This window comes from Rhinatrema bivittatum, chromosome 11, assembly GCF_901001135.1.
Source record: "Rhinatrema bivittatum chromosome 11, aRhiBiv1.1, whole genome shotgun sequence".
Lineage (NCBI taxonomy): Eukaryota > Metazoa > Chordata > Amphibia > Gymnophiona > Rhinatrematidae > Rhinatrema > Rhinatrema bivittatum.
In genome coordinates this window covers 11,168,406-11,190,350 of record NC_042625.1, presented here as the reverse complement: position 1 = coordinate 11,190,350, position 21,945 = coordinate 11,168,406, and the positions used below count along the sequence as shown (strand labels likewise).

Sequence of the window (21,945 nt, the reverse complement as noted above, 5' to 3'; positions counted from 1 at the left end):
ATGGTTGGTGGGCATGAGGATTGCCTGGTGCGAAGGTGGTGGACCTCACGCATCACCTAGATAGAATTTTAGACAGTGCTGGGGAGAAGCCGGCTGTCGTGGCACATGTGGGCACCAACGACATTGGAAAATGTGGGAGGGAGGTTCTCCAAGGTAGCATTCTCTGAAATGCTTCCCATTCCACGCGCAGGTCCCCAGAAGCAGGAAGAGCTCCGGAGTCTCAATGCGTGGATGAGACTGTTTCGTTCGTTGGTCTCAGATGGCTTCGACCTCTGTGCCTCACCTCTCTCCTCCAGCCTTGGGAAGATGGCTGCTGCAGCGTCTTCATGCCGCTCTCTCCGGTGTCCCCAGATCGGCAACAGCGACGGTGTTCACCATGATTTTCCTGAGGGCCTCCTAGGGTACGCGCGCGTGCACGCCACCCACATCTTTAACGTCATGGCGGGAACCTTGGGGGTGTCCCCTCCTAGTAACGTCATCACATCCTGGTATTTAGCCTGCCCTTCATTTGCTAACAAACTGAGTTAACAAGGATTGGACTGCCTCCGGTCTAAGCTGCTCTGCCACTTCCCAGCTGCTGCAGATAGCTCTTTCTACCCTTCAGGGTATTTCTTCACTAACCTGGGTACCCGCTCCTCAGGGACCCTTCTGCTCTATTTCAGGTACCTATCTTGGGATACTGGGTACTCGCTCCTCGAAGGCCTACTCTCCCTAATCTTGTGCCTGCCACTGAACAACTTCTGCCTGCCAGGACCTTCAACAATACAGCTTTCTGCTTCAGTGAGTACTAACCCTTTCAGTCTGTCTCACCTTCAGCTTCAGCACTCTGTGTCTACATCTGGGACCTGTCCCTGCTACGCCGCGCTGCCTATCACCTACTCGAGTGTGAGACTGATCTCATCTGCTGAGGACCCCTGGACTACTTCACTGGGTTACCTTCACTGCTGCCCACTCCCCGGGCAGGACCATCGAGCTGTACAATAAATACAACTTCTCTGTGTCTGCGTGTATAGAGTCTAGCCTAGTACTGTGGTTTCTCATGGGGCTTCTCCCCATAGGAGTGGCCATCACCGTAGTACTCAAGAATCCACTCCAACACCTCATAACCATAACAGAGACGATGGTGCAAGGAAGAGGGATTCAGTTTTGTAAGGAACTGGGGTACCTTTTGGGGAAGGGGGAGTCTCTTCCAAAGGGATGGGCTCTACCTTAACCAGGGTGGAACCAGACTACTGGTGCTAACCTTTAAAAAGGAGATAGAGCAGCTTTTAAACTAGAACAAAGGGGAAAGCCGACAGTCGCTCAGGAACGCATGGTTCAGAGGGAGGTATCTTCAAAGGATACTAATGATGCATTAGAATTAGGGCATCCCAACAGTGAGGATCCAATAATAAGAAAAGTAGTCCAAGTGCCTGTAACTAAAAACTCATCTGCGCTAAAAAATTCTAACTTATCCCTGTCAATTAAAAAGCAAATGAAAATACAAACAAAAAACAAACTTTGAAATTGTTGAGTTTTGGACATTCAAGCGTGGGCCCTTGGTCGCTGTAAGAGATGGCACCTCCCACAGGTCAGTGCCATGTGGGGACTCGCAGCGATAGGCTAGCTCAAGGCAGAGATGGACACAGAGAATTAACTTTATTGTACTGCAACGAGGATGGTGACCCGAGGAACGGGTAATGATTCCAGCCAGGAGATGAGGAACCAGATGGCAATGTTCCGTCTGTAGGTTTCAGGGTGGAAAAGGCAGTTCCACAGTCTCACCAGGTCCCAAGAGGGAGATGGGTCCGGTAGTGGTCCGCGGTGCCAGGTAGGCCGAGGATCTATGGAGAGATAGATGAGACAATGCAAAGACAGAACTGGAGCGACAGTACTCACTCTGATGCTGGTAGTTGTAGTAGAAGGGAACCCCCGAGGAGCGGAGGTTCCAGATGAACAAGGCCCCCAAGGAGCAGGTACCATAGGTGTCCTGGTAATGGGTGGGCAACCCTGAAGGGAAGGTAGGAGCACGGCAAGGCCCCCGAGGAGTGGGTACCTTAGGCGTCCTAGTTGGTAGGAGGTAACCCCGGAGGGTAAGGAGGAGCGAGGCAAGGCCCCCGTGGAGTGGGTACCTAAGTCATCTTGGAGTGAGAGTACACAGAGCGGAAGCATCTGGTAATATGGAGAGATCAGCATGGAGGATTCCTTGCTAACGCATAGAAGGAATCGTGAGCAGAGGTTAAATACCAGAGCTAGTGATGTCATGCAGTGGGGACACCCCCGAGGTTCCCGCCATGACGCATGTAAAGGACGGGGCTGCGCACGCGCGCATGCCCTAGGTAACTCCTAGAGAAAGGTGGGGAACGCAATAACCCATGCCGGACCGGGACGCCGGAGGGTATGGTGAGGAGAATCGAAGGCAGCCATCTTTCCAAAATGAACTGAGTCTGGTAGAAAAAAGGTGAGCAATAGAGGGTGTAGCTGTCTGTGACCGACGGGCACAACAGTACCCCCCTTCCAAGGGCCCCCCCAGGGGGTTTCGGCTTCCAAGCATGAGACTGATGGAAGCGACGGAGCATGTCTTTATCCAAGATATTGGCCATGGGCTCCCAAGAGTTCTCCTCCGATCCGTATCCTTTCCTTTTATGTGGCCCTCCCGAAACCTCTCATACTGTCTGAATTTTCCAATAAAGCTCCGGAACCAACACTGCTTGATGCAGAGGAAGATACTGCATATATCGTTGATGACATCCTGGAGGTACGCAAGAGAGACCTCTCTCTCCCGTGTCCCCGGATCGGCAACAGCAACGGTGTTCGCCATGATTTTCCTGAGGGCCTCCTAGGGTATGCGCGTGCCCGCCACCCACATCTTTATCCACGTCATGGCGGGAACCTCGGGGGTGTCCCCTCCTAGTGACGTCATCACATCCTGGTATTTAGCCTGCCCTTTGTTTGCTAACAAACTGATCCAGGATGTCCAGGAACAGCTTCCCTATGAGGAAAAACTAAAGAGGTTAGGACTGTTTAGCTTGGAGAAGAGACTACTGAGGTGCTTAAAATGATAGAGGTATTTAAAATCATGAGAGGTCTAGAACGGGTAAATGTGAATCGGTTATTTACTCTTTCGGATAATAGAAAGACTAGGGGGCACTCCATGAAGTTAGCATGTGGCACATTTAAAATTAATCGGAGAAAGTTCTTTTTCACTCAACATACAATTAAACTCTGGAATTTGTTGCCAGAGGATGAAGTTAGTGTAGCTGTGTTTAAAAAAGGATTGGATAAGTTCTTGGAGAAGTCCATTAATTGTTATTAATTAAGTTGACTTAGAATATAGCCACTGCTATTACTAGCATCAGTAGCATGGGATAGACTTAGTTTTTGGGTACTTGCCATGTTCTTATGGCCTGGATTGACCACTTTTGGAAACAGGATGCTGGGCTTGATGGACCCAGTATGGCATGTTCTTATGTTCTTATGTTCTTACTGTATATGGAAAAAACCAACATCACTCATTCAACTGAAATATGAACTGACCAAGTCTTGGACTTCAAAGCAAATATATCTTCTGCATATTCATTATGGATATCTGAAAAGCAGAGCGGTTAGGTCTGGCTCTAGAACAGGGCTGGGAAACGCTGCATTTCATATACACAGCTACAGTGAGAACATCTCATAATCAACTAGTGTTGGCCACATGCGCCATCCACCAAAGGAAAAGGCAAGCTATCAGAGCAGAGCAGTTTCCCCCCATGATTTGTATCTGAAACAGGAGGAAACCATAAACATGTGCAGCAGAAAATAAAGAACGCATACAGGTATTTGTGCTACTTGTACGTTATTTATGTTGCAATTGTAAATTATGTGGGGGAGTTTTGTATTCAGAATTAAACTGAGGAACAGATGTTGAAGCCTAGCTTAAGAGCAATATGTCCATTCAAAGAGCCTGTGCTACTCGGTGACTGCTAAGTGTAACGGGGATTTTCTCTATGCTAACATAATGGACAACTATAAGAGCTCATGGAATGTTAATTCAATCAGCTTTAACAGTGCTCCCCTTTAGATAAAGGCAAATCTGCATGTGAATCTTATTATAGCTCATACAAAACAGACATAAATTACTATTCTTCCATTATACCAGTGCTTTATGACTTTGCCCGTTCAGCTTGCTTGACTAATCCAGTTCATTTACAATGTCCCACTCTCAGGTTCAAGTCATCCTGGCATGCCCCATCCTTTTTACCTGCTAACCATGAATCATCCCCTTCCATACATCAAACCGCTTAACACACAACTTGGTGCTTCTGGAAAATCTGGTAGCAGCTGAGCAAGGTGGGCACAATATCTATATAGGAAAAAGAGAAGCAGAGGTCGTGGAATTGGTGGAGGGCTAAGAGCAATTCCATTAAAGAAAGTGTATTTTCCTGATGAAGTAGACAAATGGGGGGGGGGGGGGGGGAAAAGGGAAAGACTGAATAAAGAAAGGCATGAAAACGGGCATCCCCCATTTTAAGAGAACATTTTATTCAATAAGTGGATGGCACTGGGGCCCTAACCCCACAAGTACCGGCATCAGCACCATGTTGTCATGGCATGAGAAAATGTTATGTGGCCCTTGCACCAGAAATAACTTCTTCCCGGACATCAGTGGGCACCCGCTTAGAACTGGCAGAATCTTCCCCCAGCTTCTGAGGCCTGGAGACTGGCAGCATCTTCTTGGCATGATGACGGTTTCGCCTTCGGGGGTGGGGGCGGCTGCTTTTCCATGGTGCGGAGCATGGGACCCCTTCACCTTAGACCCTGGCGAAGGATATTGCTTGTAATGCGGGTTCTGTTCCTGGCACTTGCAGGCTGACCAGCACGGTAGGCAGTGGGATGGAGGTGGGCTTCCACTGCCCTGCAGATGGACACGATGCCCCGACCTGGACATGAGGAACTCCAGCGGCAAAAATTAAGACTACTTCTGTGACCTGGAATCAGAGAAAAAATAAAGTCGTTACAAATATGACGATGGATGCTATTTGCCAAAATGAAAGGATCCCGTTGCTTTATAGATTCTATGACTGAAATATGTATCTGTTTATTGGTTAGCACCCAACACTATAAGTGAGTTACAATCAAGTCAGGAAATATATACATAATAAAATACATCTCAATTAATACAAGCATGTCCCTTAGTCTCCTTTACTTTTTGAAAGAATAAACAACTGATTCGCATTTACCTGTTCCATTCCACTCATTATTTTTAGATCTCTAGCATATCTCCCCTCAGCCATGTCCTCCTCAAGCTGAAGAGTCCTAACCTCTTTAGCCTTTCTTCACAGGGGAAGAAAGGCTTTTATCATTTTGGTCACCCTTCTCTGTACCTTTTCTAATGCTGCTATATCTTTTTTGGGATGTGGTGACCAGAAGTGCACACAGTACTCAAGATGAGGTCGCACCATGGAGCGTTACAGAGGCATTATGATATTCTCTGTTTTATTCTCCAATCCTTTCCTAATAATCCCTAGCATTCTATTTGCTTTCTTGGCTGCTGCCGCACACTGTGCAAAAGATTTCAACATATTATCCATGATGATACAGAGGTAGTTTTCCTATTATTGGTGATGATTCCCAGTGTGGAACCTTGCATTGTGTACCTATAATTTAGGTTGCCCTTCCCTGTGTATTTCACTTTTTAACCATTTGTCCGGAACTGACATCAACCTCACCAGTTCAATTTCCTGGATGACCCCTAGAACCCTTTTTAAAACCTGGTGTTATGTTGGCCACCCTCTAATCTTCAGGTACTGTAGCTGATTTTAATGATAGTTTGCAAATTACCAATAGTAGGTGTGCAATTTTCAGTTTTCAGTTTTTTTTAGCACTCTGGGATATATAACATCTGGTCCAGGTGATTTTTTACTGTTTAGTTTGTCAAATTTTCCCTATTACATCTTCCAGGTTCACTGAAATGTATTTCAGTTCCTCAGAATCATCACCTTTAAATATCATGATCTCATCAAGGGGCTCTCACCAGTTATGTTCTGGTTGGTGAGGCATTCTTTGTTTTCTCAAAATTATTTAGCCCTGCACCATCTCTCCAGATAACAAAAAATACATTTACACAGCACACATAACTTAACACTGAAGATTACACTTGAATCATTGGAAACTAGGAATATTCTGAAACCTTTTATTGGATCAGCAAACATATTAGCTAAAATATTGTTCATGCGCTTTTGAAATTATAGAGGTCCATTCTTCAGATGTCACATCAGAGACATTATTCATATCTGAAGAATGGACCTATTGGTCTCAATAGCTCACATTTTTACATTTTTTTGGATAATTCTCCCATTGAGCCTGCAGAGAATCCAGTTTTCTCTAGGAGCCATATATCTGCTGAGTAACATATTTCCATCATTAAACTGAAAACAATGGTTTTTTCTACCTTTGTTACCCGTACTGGGTTGTGTAAACTCAAACCAAAGGCTCGTCTACCGGGAGTGGCTGTTTTTACAGTCCACTCTCTTGGAAGACGACAGTAATAACTGCATCTTACCATTTTCCATTAAGGGGAGAGCCATATCCATGATGATCAGGAGACACTGGGCAGCTTTGGCTTTGACGGAATTGTTAGATAGTTCGTTACGTTTTACTTTTAGACATGGCAAAAATTTGCGGGACTGTTTGGTTCATACATCCCCCTCAGATGACTTTTCTGACAACCTTGGAATACACGGTCCATGCGGCCACTGCACTATGTGCAGTCACACGACATCAACTTCTGAGTTTACACAACCCAGTACGGGGCGAGTTTTTAAACTCCGCTCCACATCAGACTGCCTTACAAAGGGTGTAGTGTACATTGTAAAATGTCCTTGCTCTCTACTCTATGTAGGCAAAACTACGCGAATGCTGAAGACCCGAATGATTGAACATTGTTCAAATATTCGCCATCATAGAGTAGACGAGCCTTTGGTTTCGCATTGGATTGAATGCGGTCACACCGTCTCTGATCTCTCCTTTTCAGTTATCGAGGTGGTACGTCCCCCCCTTCGGGGCGGGGAGTTCCCCGAGGTTCTGGGTCGGAGGGAGCAGAGGTGGATCTTTACGCTTAACACAGTTGCCCCCCAGGGCCTTAACAGAGAAATTGAGTGGCACCTGTTTTATTAGGGATGGATCCATCGAGATTTGCTGGCTTTTGACAGCTCTCGCGAGAGCTGTCACGTTCGCGCCTTTTCCTGTGTTTAAATGGCTGACACCTGCGAGAGCCTGCGCGCTCCGGGTATCATTTCAGAGGTATGTACATTTGTTTAATGGATGTTACTATGTAGCCTTTCTCACCATTTACCTGAGTTGATTTTTATTTTGCTTTTATACTTTAGATTTGAATGTACCCCTGGTTCCCCCCCGACGCAGCCTAGCGAAACACGGGACCGTGTCGGGGGACCAAGTTAAAGCATTATTTGGAATTCATGGAGTTGCCTGTTTGAATTATATATATTCTTGATGCTTTGAAAATCCAATTCAAGTACACCATAGAAATTGATGGTGATTAAATATTTATCCTGCACCAGTGTACTGTGGTAATTGAAGTCTCCCATTATTACTGCACTACCAATTTGGTTAGCTTCCCTAATTTCTCTTAGCATTTCACTGTCCATCTCACCATCTTGACCAGGTGGACGGTAGTATACCCCTATCATTGTAGTCTTCCCCGACACACAAGGGATTTCTACCCATAAAGATTCAATTTTGTATTTAGTCTCATGCAGGATGTTTATCCTGTTGGACTCTATGCCATCCCGGACATAAAGCGCCACACCTCCTCCCGAGTGCTCCTCTCTGTTATTGCGATATAATTTGTACCCCGGTATAGCACTGTCCCATTGGCTATCCTCTTTCCACCATGTCTCTGAGATGCCAATTAAGTCTATGTCATCATTTACTGCTATACATTCTAATTCTCCCATCTTACTTCTTAGACTTCTGGCATTAGCATACAAACATTTCAAAGTTTGTTTTTTGTTTGTATTTTTATTCTGCTTTTTAATTGATAGGGATAAGTTAGAATTTTTTAGCTCAGATGAGTTTTTAGTTACAGGCACTTGGACTACTTTTCTAATTATTGGAACCTCACTGTCGGGATGCCCTAATTCTAATGCATCATTAGTATCCTTTAAAGATACCTCTCTCCGAACTATGCACTGCTGAGCGACTGTCGGCTTTCCCCTTTGTTCTAGTTTAAAAGCTGCTCTATCTCCTTTTTAACAGTTAGCGCCAGCAGTCTGGTTCCACCCTGGTTAAGGTGGAGCCCATCCCTTCGGAAGAGACTCCCCCTTCCCCAAAAGGTTCCCCAGTTCCTAACAAAACTGAATCCCTCTTCCTTGCACCATTGTCTCATCCACGCATTGAGACTCTGGAGCTCTGCCTGCCTCTGGTGACCTGCGCATGGAACAGGGAGCATTTCAGAGAATGCTACCCTGGAGGTTCTGGATTTAATCTTTCTACCTAAGAGCCTAAATTTGGCTTCCAGAACCTCCCTCCCACATTTTCCTATGTCGTTGATGCCCACGTGTACCACGACAGCCGGCTCCTCCCCAGCACTGTCTAAAATCCTATCTAGGTGACGCGTGAGGTCCGCCACCTTCGCACCAGGTAGGCATGTTACCAGGCGATCCTCATGCCCACCAGCCACCCAGCTATCTACATTCCTAATAATCGAATCACCAACTATGACGGCCGACCTAACCCTTCCCTCCTGGGCAGTAGGCCTTGGGGAGATATCCTCAGTGCGAAAGGACAATGCATCACCTAGAGAGCAGGTCCTTGCTACAGGATCCTTTCCTGCTACACCTGGTTGGTGCTCTCCCATTATGAGACCTTCTTCCTCCAAGGCAGCACCAGGGCTGCCAGTCTGAAGTTGGGACTTGACTACTATGTCCCGGAAGGTCTCATCTATATACCTCTCTGTCTGCCTCAGCTCCTCCAGGTCTGCCACTCTAGCCTCCAGAGATCGGACTCGTTCTCTGAGAGCCAGGAGCTCTTTGCATCGCATGCACATGTACAACTTCTCACCGGTGGGTAAAAAATCATACATGTGACACTCGATGCAAAAGACTGGGAAGCCCCCCTCTTGCTGCTGGACTGCTGCCTTCATCTCAATTTTGATCAGTTCCTAGTTAAGTTTTAGGTTGCTATGGGAGTAGGAATGTGTCTAACTTCCTTTAAATGTATTAGTGAATTCACTATGTGTCTGGTAGTGGCCTACCGGGGTCTGATCGAATTCTCAATAAAGTTTTTGTTGATGTTTTTTTGTTTTTTTTTGTGAAAGTGGCACCTGCCTATAAATTAAGGGATGAGCTAGGGGTGGGTGGGCGAGGGGTGGGAGGGTTGGGAAATACAAACAGTCTAACTTCAGTTAGTCAGCCTGAGTGACTCACTGCTCCCTTGATTAACAAATGTTGGTCCCTATTCAAACCCAATCACACTACCTCAACACCTTTCCAAGGTGAGTAACTGAGCTGAACTATTCAACTTTTTTACTTTGGTATATACTGCTCCTAGCTTATTTCTAGCTTCTGGCTACTTTTTTGTGGGTTGTTTTTTTTTTTGTGGGTTGTTTTTTTTTTTCAATACAATGCACTCAGTTAGTATTAAAAACAAACAGTCAGCTCTTTAAAAGTCTGGAGAACACTCAGTTCTCCAGACTTTTAAAAATAAACACACTACCTACTGCTACCTTATTGACTGACTAAAAATACAAACAGTCTAACTTGTTTATTCACTGCCTACCTACTGCTACCTTATTGACTGACTATTTAAAAATGCAAACAGTCTAACTTGTTTATTCACTGCCTTTCTGACTATTAAAGGCACAAACACACAAACACACTAAATAATATTCCCAAATAGTTAACTTTGCCCCAATACTTTTAAAAAAGTCAGTGTCCCAAGCAAAAACTTACTGATTCCTTTCAGCCACCAGCAAGGTGATCCTCTCCTCTCAGTGTTTCCACTTTAGGTATTTCACTATCTCCAGAGGGGGCTCACAATCTAAGGGGGTCATTTATCAAAATGCGATAGCACCATATCATATGGTGCGATGCAAATTCAGAAAATAGGAGGAGTGTGGGCTAGCCTGTCCTGCAAGGCCTATTGAAGGGGGGAGAGAGAGAGTGAGTGGCCATAATGTTATCCCCATAGGTAGGTATTTGAATCCCTATGGTAGGCCCACCTAGTAACTCGAGGTGGGGTTTAGGTAAGAGTGTAAGGGGTTAGGGGCCACTTTGACATTCTATGTGACACCTACGAACAGAACAGTGGTGTCTTGTGAAGATTTGATGACCTTCGGAGTGAGGAAACTCACTCCAAGATGAGATGCAGTATTCTCTCAACCTAGCTTGATGGACTCTCTACCTGGGTAACATCAAGCTAGGTGAAGAGAACATTGCACAAATCTCATCCTGGAGTGAGTTTCCTCACTCCAAAGATCATCAAATCTTCACAAGAGACCACTGTTCTGTTCGTATGTGTCACATAGAATGTCAAAGTGGCTCCTAACCCCCTACACTCATACCTAAAACCCACCTCGAGTTACTAGGTGGGCCTACCATAGGGATTCAAATACCTACCTATGGGGATGACATTATGGCCACTCTCTCTCTCTCTCTCTCTCTCTCTCTCTCTCTCTTTAAAATGGTCCACCCAGTGGTCATATGCAGGAAATACAACAGGTCTGACACCTATCACAAATTCAGATAATATTATCACAATGTGCACTAACTTAGCTCTTTGCATAGGTAATTAGCACAAATTGTGATAAACTGAATTTTTGCATAAACCACACCCCTTTTGCAATCACATGCGGTACTTACCGCATTTTGATAAATCCAGGCCTAGTTTGTACCTAGGGCAACAGATGGTAACATGGAGTGCAGAAGGATATGAACCTTGGTTTCTCTGATACATAGCCCACCTCTCTAATCACTAGACTTCTTTTCCATTCCACTCACCTTCCATCTCCACCTTGCTGAGTTACCCCCTTTCATCAATCTCCTGCTATCTGGCTCTTCTCCAAAAGCTGTCCCCTCTCGCACCACTCCCCATCATTCCCACACTAACATTCTCACCCTCATTTTACTCACCTCCTCTCACATTCTCCCCTCCCCATCTGTTTTTCTCCCTTGCCCCTTTATCCCTGCTCCAATTACCTTACTCTCAATTATCCCCTCTTATAAGTCTTCTTATCGCCCTCTCTCTGATTTGCTCTCACCCTCAAACATCCCCTTGCATACTCCCTCCTCTATCCCATACCTTCTATTGCTCGCTATCATGCTTGCTCTCCCATCCCCCTTTATGGCTCTCATACACCAATGTCCCATCACCCCTCTTTCTCTCTATTAAACCCTTCCTCCTCCCAGTCTCTGGATCTCTCTCTCCAATACACCTCTGTGAATCTCTCACCTCCCCCCACCTCATCACATCTCTGGCTCTCTCTCATCTCCAACCACCCCTTTCACACCTCCCTACACCCTGTCTCTGCACCATCCCCGCCTTCACTGCATCTCTGGCTTTCTTTACTCCCATCACTACCTTTGTCTTTCTTTCACATGGTCCTTCCCTCTCCATCTCTCTCTTCCACCTCATTAACACCCTCTCTTTTGCACCCCCTCATCATACATTGTGTCCACACACTCATCTCCTCCTCACACATGATTTTCATGCACCCCAATATCCTGGTGTTCTTTCATCCACTCAGACAGCCAAAGTTTGCATTGCTGATTTCAGGAAGATGGATATCGCATACACCTCCACTTCTCATGCTTTCTTCCCCTCATCACAGGATTCATCTTCCTCTTTATCTCCCCGAACACTTTCTCCCACCAACGCCCTCTCAAACCCAGCATATATTCACCCCCTCTTCACTTCACCCCATTTCAGTATTTACCTCCTCTCCCTCCCCAAAAATCACTTATAGCTCCCTGGTTGTGCTCTAGGATGCTTCCTTCTTGCTTTCCAACTCTGCCCTCAGCTGAATCCTACGTACTGAGATCATAGGCTGAGGCTGTGTCTGTATCTGGTCCAGCCCATCCCCTCCTGTTAAAACAAGGGGACAGGGTGGGAGGAATTCAGACTAAAGCAGGACACAGCAGAAAATGTGATCTGCTTCCTTGTCCAGCCTCTCTGCTCCTGTTTCTCCCTACATGCTGCCTGCAATGTCTGCTCAGTCTCACCTCCTCCATTTCCTGTGGGAACAGGAAGGGTATGGGGAGGAGTAAGTCTGGAGCAGACCGCAGAGAAGAAAACAATTGTTCTGTTCCCTTTTCTAGATCCTTCTCTTCTTGTTCCTGCACAGAAGTGAACAGAACAGTTGTTTGAGATTTGGGGAACTGGCCAATAGATTTGGGACATGAGCCCTGTGTGACCCTGGTCATCAAGAATCATATTCACTCCCTCTCCCAGCCTGAGCATCCAGGCCTGATCTTCCTCAACAGAATTGAGGATTTGGAAGACTTATCAGTTTATTCTTTTGAACTTCCAACTCAGTGGGAATCAGGGCTGGGATCTAGCACCCTTAACATTTATGTGCTATTACCCAAGTAATTTTCCCCTATTTTTATTCTCTCCTAATTTGTTTAATCCAGTTATTGCAGCAACAGTGCTCAACTGAAGGCCATGCACCATGGATCCTTCTAGAATCCTGAAATCATGGGCCCTAAATCTGGCCAGTAGGTGTTGCCACCCCACAATGACTGGAACTCCCTCTTCTCAGAAACTGCAAACACTGCCTCCTTAACATCTCCAGCCTTGGCCAACCTGTGAGACCTCTAACGGGAATCAAAGCCAGCTACTCCACATGAAGTACCACAGTGTTTCCCAACCCTCTCTTGTGGATACACCTAACCAGTTGGTTTTCAGGATATCTGCAATGAACATGCATGAGAGAAATTTGCATACATTGGATCTCCAGTGCATGTAAAGCTATCTCATTTATATTCATTGTGGCAATCCTGAAAACTTGATTGGTTAGATGTACCTCCAGGAGAGGGTTGGGAATCACTGAACTACTAAGCCACAGGATCAGCTCTGACCAGAGTAGGACTTCCCCAACCTGTCCTGGGGTCCCCATAGCTAGTCAGGTTTTTAGGATATGTACAATGAATATGCACAAGCCCTGGATTAGAGTTATCTTGACCTCCAAACTTCTCATTTGCTAGGGAAGTAAATTGGCATAAAAGATTGCTCTCTCTTTTCTACCCTAGAAATGGCTACACTTTCTATAAAGATAAAAAAAACAAAAAACAAACTTTTCCTACTTTATTCCCTACAAAAGTAATTTCTTTTTTCCATTAAGTAGCATTACATTGAAGTACAGAAAACAAATGTTTTAGGGAAAGAAACTGTTTTTAAAGTGATTGATTTTATCATCGGTTATTAAGCAATCGCTTCAGTATAGGACACACTTGTATTCAGAGCTCGCCAGAGAGTACTTGCTAAGAATATTCCATTCTTCCTTAATTTTTCATCTAAAACAATATAATCACCTTTAACTGTACAATGATCTAATGACTTGATGTACCTTATTGATTTGCAGGATGGTTTGCTAAGCTCTGAAAAATATGCTGACTAGTTTGGCTGATAACTGTTTAGGGAAACATTTCGGAAGCCTTCCATGCTGCACACGTTTCAAAAACAGTGCCTGCACCCTCCTCCCCATAACACAATTCTCTCCAAATTAGTATTGGTCTCCTCAAAGAGAAAAACACATTTTTCAAAGAGCAGCTCTCACAATGGGGCCTAAATTTGAATTACTTCTTCGCTTCTCCCTCTCAAATGTGCTAAATTCCTAAGGTGTAAATGACCAAATTCACAGAGATAGTTGGCCCACAGCGTCTTTTCTCACGCTGCAAAGAGGATATTAGGGTCAATTCAAGAGATGTTTTACTCTGTCCTGAGAGAGGTTTACAGCCGTAGGAAAGTTTATAATAATGCTTAGAACAGCAGGCTGAGAACCAGGGAAACCTGGGTTCAAATCCTATTTCTCCTACTGACACATAATGTGACCTTGGGTAAGTCACTTTATCTCCCATTGATTTGGATACCCATGTAGATTGTAAGCTTATTTGGGACAAGGGCTAATTATACCTTACTACGAATAACCTGTAAGGTGGGCTAAAAATCCAGAAATCATTATTATTTTGCATGCCAGTTTCACAGCATAGTGGGCCCAGGGAAGGATTTGTTATTGGGGAGATTGACAGGCTCATATACATCGCAGGATCCATTCAGTTCAACTTTAAATTCCAACTGTTTGGATCGGGATGGTGCTTCGTAGCCAGATAATTCTGTCTAATAGGGTCATTCATCAAAGTGTGTTAGGCCTTTAGGGCCCTAATGCCATAATATTTATTGCATCATGAGATGTGAATTTTAGGTTACTATACCTTTTTTCTTGGCGTTAAGCAATATGATATGCCCAAAATGGAGAGGGAAAGGAGGAGGAAGAGAGAGAAAAAGAGAGAGAGATGCTAGAGTGGCACATATAATTGTCATCTATTTATACAACTATAGGAGGGCCATCTAGTAACTCAAGGTGAGGTTTGGTGGTGGACTAGGGTTGTGGGGCCAGTTTTACATGCACAGTCAGATGTACGAATAGCACAGTACACATCAATGAAGACTGGATGTGATTTGGAATGAGGGAAGAAACACAAAGATGAGATTTCTACAATATTCTCTCGCCCTAGCTTGATAGTACCCAGGTAGAGATGCATCAAGCTAGGGCGAGAAAACATAGTAGAAATCTCATCTTTGTGTATTTTTCCTCATTCCAAATCACATCCAGTCTTCACTGATGTCTACTGTGCTTTTCGGACATCTGACTGTGCATGTAAAACTGGTCTCAAAACTCACCTCGAGCTACTGGATCACCCTCCTATAGTAGTATAAATAGTTGACTACTATGATAGCCTTATAAAGAATCTGTCTGTCTGTCTCTCTCTCTCTGTGGTAACTCAAAAGTTATCCTAGCCACACCCCTGTTCCTTATTGCAGGTGGCATTTTGATGAATCTAGGCCTAAGTTAACTGGATATCTATCCAGCTAATTTAACTGAACAACTAGGTTTTCAATATTGACCTCATGGTCTCTGTAGCACATTGATTCCAATTTGCTTTACTGCAAGCAGCTGCCTCTGGCCTTGCTGAAGGCAACTTTGAAAAAGGAAAAAAAAATGAAAATAACCACTGCAGGTAGTATTCTATATAGGGTTGTCACCTGACACAGGTCAGTTCTGAGAGACTGAGCCAGTTTTTTGCCTCAGTTCCAGTTTTTCTAGGAAAGGCAGGAGCAAAACCAAAACTGAATTAGACTGTCAAGGCTGATCTGGGTCGGGTGTTGACCTTAATTATAGATCAAGGACACAATGACAGAACACAACTTAGTCAAACCTTAAAAGTCCTCCTACAGTATTTACTCAAACCTGTATTAACGCGATCAATGTTTTAATTCTCCGCCTTGGGCATATTTTGGGAATGGTGAAAATAGGACTGAGTGAATAAATAAATAAATAATTTGCAAATACTATAAGGTTTCATCTGTTATATGCTTCATCCATTATTTTGACAAGTTTAATATCAAGAATAATTTAAGAATTGTATAAGGCAGTGATAAATGTGACATTATGAAGAATTATTGACATCTGTAGGCAAAAGAAAGCTCATATAGTCACATAATTGATATCTACAAGAAAGGAGAAAATGCAATGCTAATTAGGGATGTGAATCGTTTATCTGACGATTGAAAATATCGTCCGATATTTTCAATATCATCAGATATCGGGGGGTCCCCAATAGCGATAGGAAACCCCACGATTAATTTAGTGGGTTTTCTTATCGTTATTGGGGGGGGGGGGGCAGGGAAGAAAGGACACATCCTAAAAACACAACCTGACCCTTTAAAATGAGTTTGTTAGTATCCCCCCACCCTCCGGGACCCCCCCCAAAAATCTTTAAATACCTGGTGGTCCAGCGGGGGTCCCGGGAGCATTCTCCTGTGCTCGGGCTGTCGGCTGCCACTAATCAAAATGGTGCCGATGGCCCTTTGCTCTTACCATGTGATAGGGGCTATCGGTGCCATTGGTCGGCCCCTGTCACATGGTAGGTGCACAGGATGGCCCGCGCCATTTTTAAAGATAGCGCCAGCTGTCCATTGCTCCTACCATGTGACAGGGACCGGCCAATGGCACGGATACCCTGTCACATGCTAAGGAGCGGCGGCTGTCAGCAGGTTTGACAGCCACCGCTCAATTTTGCCAGCAACTTTTTTTACCCTTCGGGACCTCCGACTTAATATCGCCATGATATTAAGTCGGAGGGTGCACAGAAAAACAGTTTTTACTGCTTTTCTGTGCACTTTCCCAGTGCCAGAAGAAATTAGCGCCTACCTTTGGGCAGGCGCTAATTTCTGAAAGTAAAATGTGCGGCTTGGCTGCACATTGTACTTACTGAATCGCGCGGGCATACCTAATAGGGCCATCAACATGCATTTGCATGTTGAGGGCGCTATTAAGTTCGGCGGGTTGGACGTGCGTTTTCCGCCCCTTACTGAATAAGGGGTAAGGGAAAACGCGCTTCCAATGACAGGTTAACAGTGCGCTCCTTGGCTAGTTCTGGGGTCGATGGGAAGCATGGCAAGGGAATAAAGTGACCCATTTTTGAAAAGCGGTCGATGATGACCCAAATTATGGTATTGTTCTGGGACAGAGGCAGGTCTGTGATGAAGTCTGTTGAGATGCTGGACCATGGCTCGGTAGGTGCTAGAAGCGGCTGGAGTAGGCCCCAAGGCTGTCCGCAAGGTGGCTTCTGTTGGGCGCAGACGGGACAGGAATCCACATAGTTACGAGAGTCTTGCACCAGTAATATCTCCACAGCATCTCTAAAGTCCTGGTACGACCCGGGTGTCCTGCCAACTTGGAATCATGGGCCCATTTCAGAACTCGTTCACATAATCTACATGGAACGACGGTTTTCCCCACTGGAACAGTGGTGGTCATGGCAAGGGATAAGCAGGCAGGATCTATGATGTGTCTGAGAACATCAGGAACATCCTCTGGTTCAAAGGATCTCGATAGTGCGTCAGCACAGAGGTTCTTGAGACCTGGGCGATAACGTAGGACAAAACTGAACCATTCAAAGAAGAGCGCCCATTGGGCTTGTCTAGGATTCAAAAGTTGAGCTTCTTTCAGGTGCTCAAGATTCTTATGGTCCATGAAAATGGTGAATTTATTTTGCGCCCCTTCCAACCAGGGGCGCCACTCTTGGAGTGCCAACTTGACAGCGAGGAGTTCTCGGTCACCCACGGTGTAGTGTTGCTCTGCGGGAGAGAACTTGTGGGAGTAGAATGAACAAGGTATTAATTTACTCTTTGGAGAAAACTGACTTAAGATGGCTCCCGCTCCAATTGCGGAGGTGTCAACTTCGACGACAAATGGACGTCTTGGGTCTGGATACTGAAGACAAGGATTGGAACAGAAGACTTTTTTTAACGTCTGAAAGGCGGCTGGTGCTTTGGGTGTCCACACACGAATGTTAGCCCCTTTCTTTGTCATGGCGGTGAGCAGAGCAGCTAGGGTAGAATAATTGGCAATGAAGCTCCGGTAATAATTAGTGAAACCAAGGAAACGTTGTAAGGCTCATAGGCCTATTGACTGGGGCCAATATCAGATCCCTTGGACTTTCTCTGGATCCATGGAGAAACCTCGATCATATATGATATACCCTAGGAAGGGTAAGCGATTTCGCTCGAAGAGGCATTTTTCTAACTTGGCATACAGATGATTTTCTCTTTGACATTGGAGGACAATCCGGACATGATCTCGATGGGATTCGAGATCCTTGGAAAAGATCAAGATGTCGTCAAGATACACAACTACGGATGAGTACAAGAGGTCTCGGAGGATTTCGTTCATAAGGCATTGAAAGGCCGCTGGGGCATTGCATAGCCCAAAGGGCATCACTGTATATTCATAGTGACCATCCCTCATATTGAATGCAGTTTTCCAGATATCTTTGGGTTGGAAGCATACCAGATAGTACGCGCCCCTCAGATCCAACTTGGTGAAGATCCGTGCCCCTTGAAGGCGGTCAAACAGCTCACTGATAAGGGGCAGAGGGTAGCGGTCTTTGCGGGTTATGGCGTTGAGCCTTCTGTAATCAATACAAGGGTGTAGACCACCGTCCTTCTTCTTAACGAAGAAAAAGCCTGCTCCAGCGGGAGAACCAGAGGGATGAATGAACACTTTTCCTAGGTTCTCTTTGATATAATCAGACATGACTAGGGATTTTGGATGAGACAATGGGTAAGTTCTGCCCTTGGGAGGTGTCGTGTCTGGCAGAAGCTCTACGGAGCAATTGAATTTGCGTAACGGAGACAAGGCATCCACCTTCTGCTTCGTGAAGATGTCTTCGAAGTCAACATACTCAGTAGGCAAACCAGATAGTGTGGTAGACTTCATGACAGAAACTGCAGGGGATACTTGACGTAGGCATGTCTTCTGGCATTTGGAACCCCACTGCACCAACTGCAGGGAATGCCAATCGAACTGGGGATTGTGCATCTGGAGCCAGGGCAGCCCCAGGATGACTGGATGTGTGGAACGTTTTAACACATAGAAGAACACCTCCACCTCGTAGAGAGTGCCCACGGTAAGATGGACAGCCACTGTTCGATGGGTGATGAGCCCTGGAAGATGTTCTTCTTGAATGGAGGTGATGTGGAAGCTCACATCTAATAGCTGAAGAGGAATGTTCAGAAGCTTGATGATGTCATCCATGATGAAGCTGCTACTTGCTCCTATATTGACCAGAGCAGTGGTGTTGAAGGAGTGGGCCTGGATGCCCAGAGAGACTGGAAGCAGGCATTGGGGGCCGGTGACGGTAGCGCCTAAGCTCAGGACCCCCGCCGAGCTCAGGCGTTGCAGTTTTCCGGACGGGCTGGACAGAACTGTCGAAGATGTCTGGAAGTGCCACAGGAAAGGCAAAGACCCTCCTTCCTCCGACAGAAATGTTCAGTTGGAGTCAATCGTCCATGGTTCACCTCCATCGGTTCTACCACAGAAGAAGGTGGTGGTGCTGGAATCTTGGCTGGAGGACTCTGGACACACGTGGAACGCAGTGTAGGAACATAAGAACATAAGAAATTGCCATGCTGGGTCGGACCAAGGGTCCATCAAGCCCAGCATTCTGTTTCCAACAGAGGCCAAACCAGGCCAGAAGAACCTGGCAATTACCCAAACACTAAGAAGATCCCATGCTACTGATGCAATTAATAGTACTGGCTATTCCCTAAGTAAATTGAATTAATAGTCGTTAATGGACTTCTCCTCCAAGAACTTATCCAAACCTTTTTTGAACCCAGCTACACTAACTGCACTAACCACATCCTCTGGCAACAAATTCCAGAGCTTTATTGTGCGTTAAGTGAAAAAGAATTTTCTCCAATTAGTCTTAAATGTGCTACTTGCTAACTTCATGGAATGCCCCCTAGTCCTTCTATTATTCGAAAGTGTAAATAACCGATTCATATCTACTCGTTCAAGACCTCTCATGATCTTAAAGACCTCTATCATATCCCCCCTCAGCCGTCTCTTCTCCAAGCTGAACAGCCCTAACCTCTTCAGCCTTTCCTCATAGAGGAGTTGTTCCATCCCCTTTATCATTTTGGTTGCCCTTCTCTGTACTTCTCCATCACAACTATAACCTTTTTGAGATGCGACGACCAGAAGTGTACACAGTATTCCAGGTGCGGTCTCACCATGGAGCGATACAGAGGCATTATGACATTGTTTTATTAACCATTCCTTTCCTAATAATTCCAAACATTCTGTTTGCTTTTTTGACTGCTGCAGCACACTGAGCCGACGATTTTATCCACTATGATGCCTAGATCTTTTTCCTGGGTGGTAGCTCCTAACCCACCAACCCCCAACTCTTCATCACTGGGGTGTTTCCCTCAGCAATCTCTTTGTCCTTCCCCAACAACTGCTACCTCCTGTCTGGTTCTCTCAAACCACCCCTACCCCCCACTTCCACTCTTTCCAACCATCCCTCTTATTTTTCCCAATCATCCTTTTTTCCTTTCACTTCTTTCTAATCCCATTCCTCCAGTCACCCCCTCTCATGTTCTTCCACAATCTCTTTACTGCTCTTTCCTCATTTTTCCAAATCCTGTATTGTTTTGCACCCTCTCCATCTATAGTCTTACTTCTCCCACCTCTCTCTCACCCATTTTGTCCCTCCTCCCAATCCTTAATTTCCCTCTATTCACCTCTTTCCTGCTTACCAGTTTTCCCATTCTCAATACCTCATCTCTTACTCCTTCATCAGTCCCTTCCCCAGGGCCGGTGCCTCCCTTAGGCAAACCAGGCAGTCACATAGAGCACCAAAATGTTATCTCAGCGGGATGAGGCCCAGAGGAGGACAGCTAATAATGTCAGAAAAGGAAGCACTGTGCCGGGGGTGGGGGGTGCCTAGGGTGCTAAGTACTCTTACATTTGCCTTGCCCTTCACAGCTTAGGCCTCTTACATCCATCTCCCTGTTCATATGTCTCCCTGTTCATATGTCTCACCCAATTTCTGAGTCCCCTCTGTTCTCCTCCTGCCAATCCCAGAGGTCCTCATCTCCCAACTGCCCTCTCCAAGAGCCCATCCCTGAGTCTCTGCTCTCCTAATCCCTGAGGTAACACTATCCCAAGTCCCCACTCAGTCCAACAATCTCTGGTCTCCCCCTCAATCTCTTTGCACCTGGTCTCCCTGACACAATCCCTAAATCCTCATGCTAAATTTCCCCCACCCAGACTAATCCCGGAGTCTCCCCTGATCCAGTCCCAATGCCCCACATCCTTCCTAGCTTCAAAGCTGCTCTTCCTGCCTGCCTCCTGTGACTCTCTCTCCCTCAGCCCAGCAGAAAAGCTGTGCCATTCATTGGTAGCTTCTAATTTGCTGCTCCTGCTGCCATTGATTCCTCTCTTCTCCCTCCTCCATGCCTCAGATCAGTGCAGAAGGGAGAAGAAAGGCACTGGGGGCAGGAGGAGGAGTTTAGAAGTGCCAGACCCTTCTCCTGCTGGATGGGTGGAGAGGGAATTACCGCTCACTTCTTGGCCTCAGTGGCCAGTGGCAGGACCAGCTTTATCTGCGTCTGGGGTAGATATTCAGAATTATGCCCTCATCTCCACCTTATCAGCTGTGGCTCTGGAATAGCTCTTCCTCTGACAGTGGCATAAGTGGCCCAAGCAAAACATAACTCTTTCCCCATCCCCACTCCTTACCCAGCAGCACCCAGCACCCTCTCTTTGGTTTCCTCCCCCACCCCTTGCCCTACACAGAAACACCCAGCCCTTTCTCCATTGCCTCTCTCTTTTTTATTTGTCGTCCCTGTTCCATCCTGGGTCCTTCACAATCTTATTTGCTTGGTCAAGGTCCCAGAGCCACCTGCACAGGGTCTGTAGGGCTGGTACTCCCATTAGGCAAAGTAGGCAGTTGCTTAGAGCACCAAAATTTTGGGGACTGCAAAATTCTGCCAGCAAGAGGCCCAGAAGGTGTAGTGCCAAAGCAAATACTGCCAAAGAAGGAAGAATTGTGCTGTAGCTGCAGCCATTGGTAGGAGGGAGCTGCCTAATAGGTAAATTGAAGGAGGACGGGTGTTTGCCTAGGGCTTTGAATGCTCTTGCACCGGCCCTGATTTCACATATATTCATTGTGATTATCCTGAAAACCCAACTAGCTATGGGGGTCATCAGAAAAGGTTGCCCTGAAAACCCAACTAGCTATGGGGGTCATCAGAAAGGAGGCTCAACCCACAGTCCAGACTGTGGGTTGAGCCTCCTTTCCAGCAGGTGGAGACAGACTAAAACTGAAAGGATATCCTATATGAGGACAGAGCCTATTCTGTAACCCTTCAGTATTTGTCTGTCTCCAGCAG

General features: G+C 45.8%; 1 long non-coding RNA gene across 1 annotated transcript in view; it reads right to left on the bottom strand.

The window, feature by feature from the left end:
* Positions 1 to 4,481: 4,481 nt before the first annotated feature.
* The window catches only part of LOC115073446, a 67,564-nt gene continuing 50,100 nt past the window's right edge, over positions 4,482 to 21,945 (bottom strand). Inside the window, exon 2 of the long non-coding RNA XR_003852016.1 lies at positions 4,482 to 4,949. This is a non-coding gene — a long non-coding RNA (uncharacterized LOC115073446). The remainder of the gene's footprint in view (positions 4,950 to 21,945) is intronic.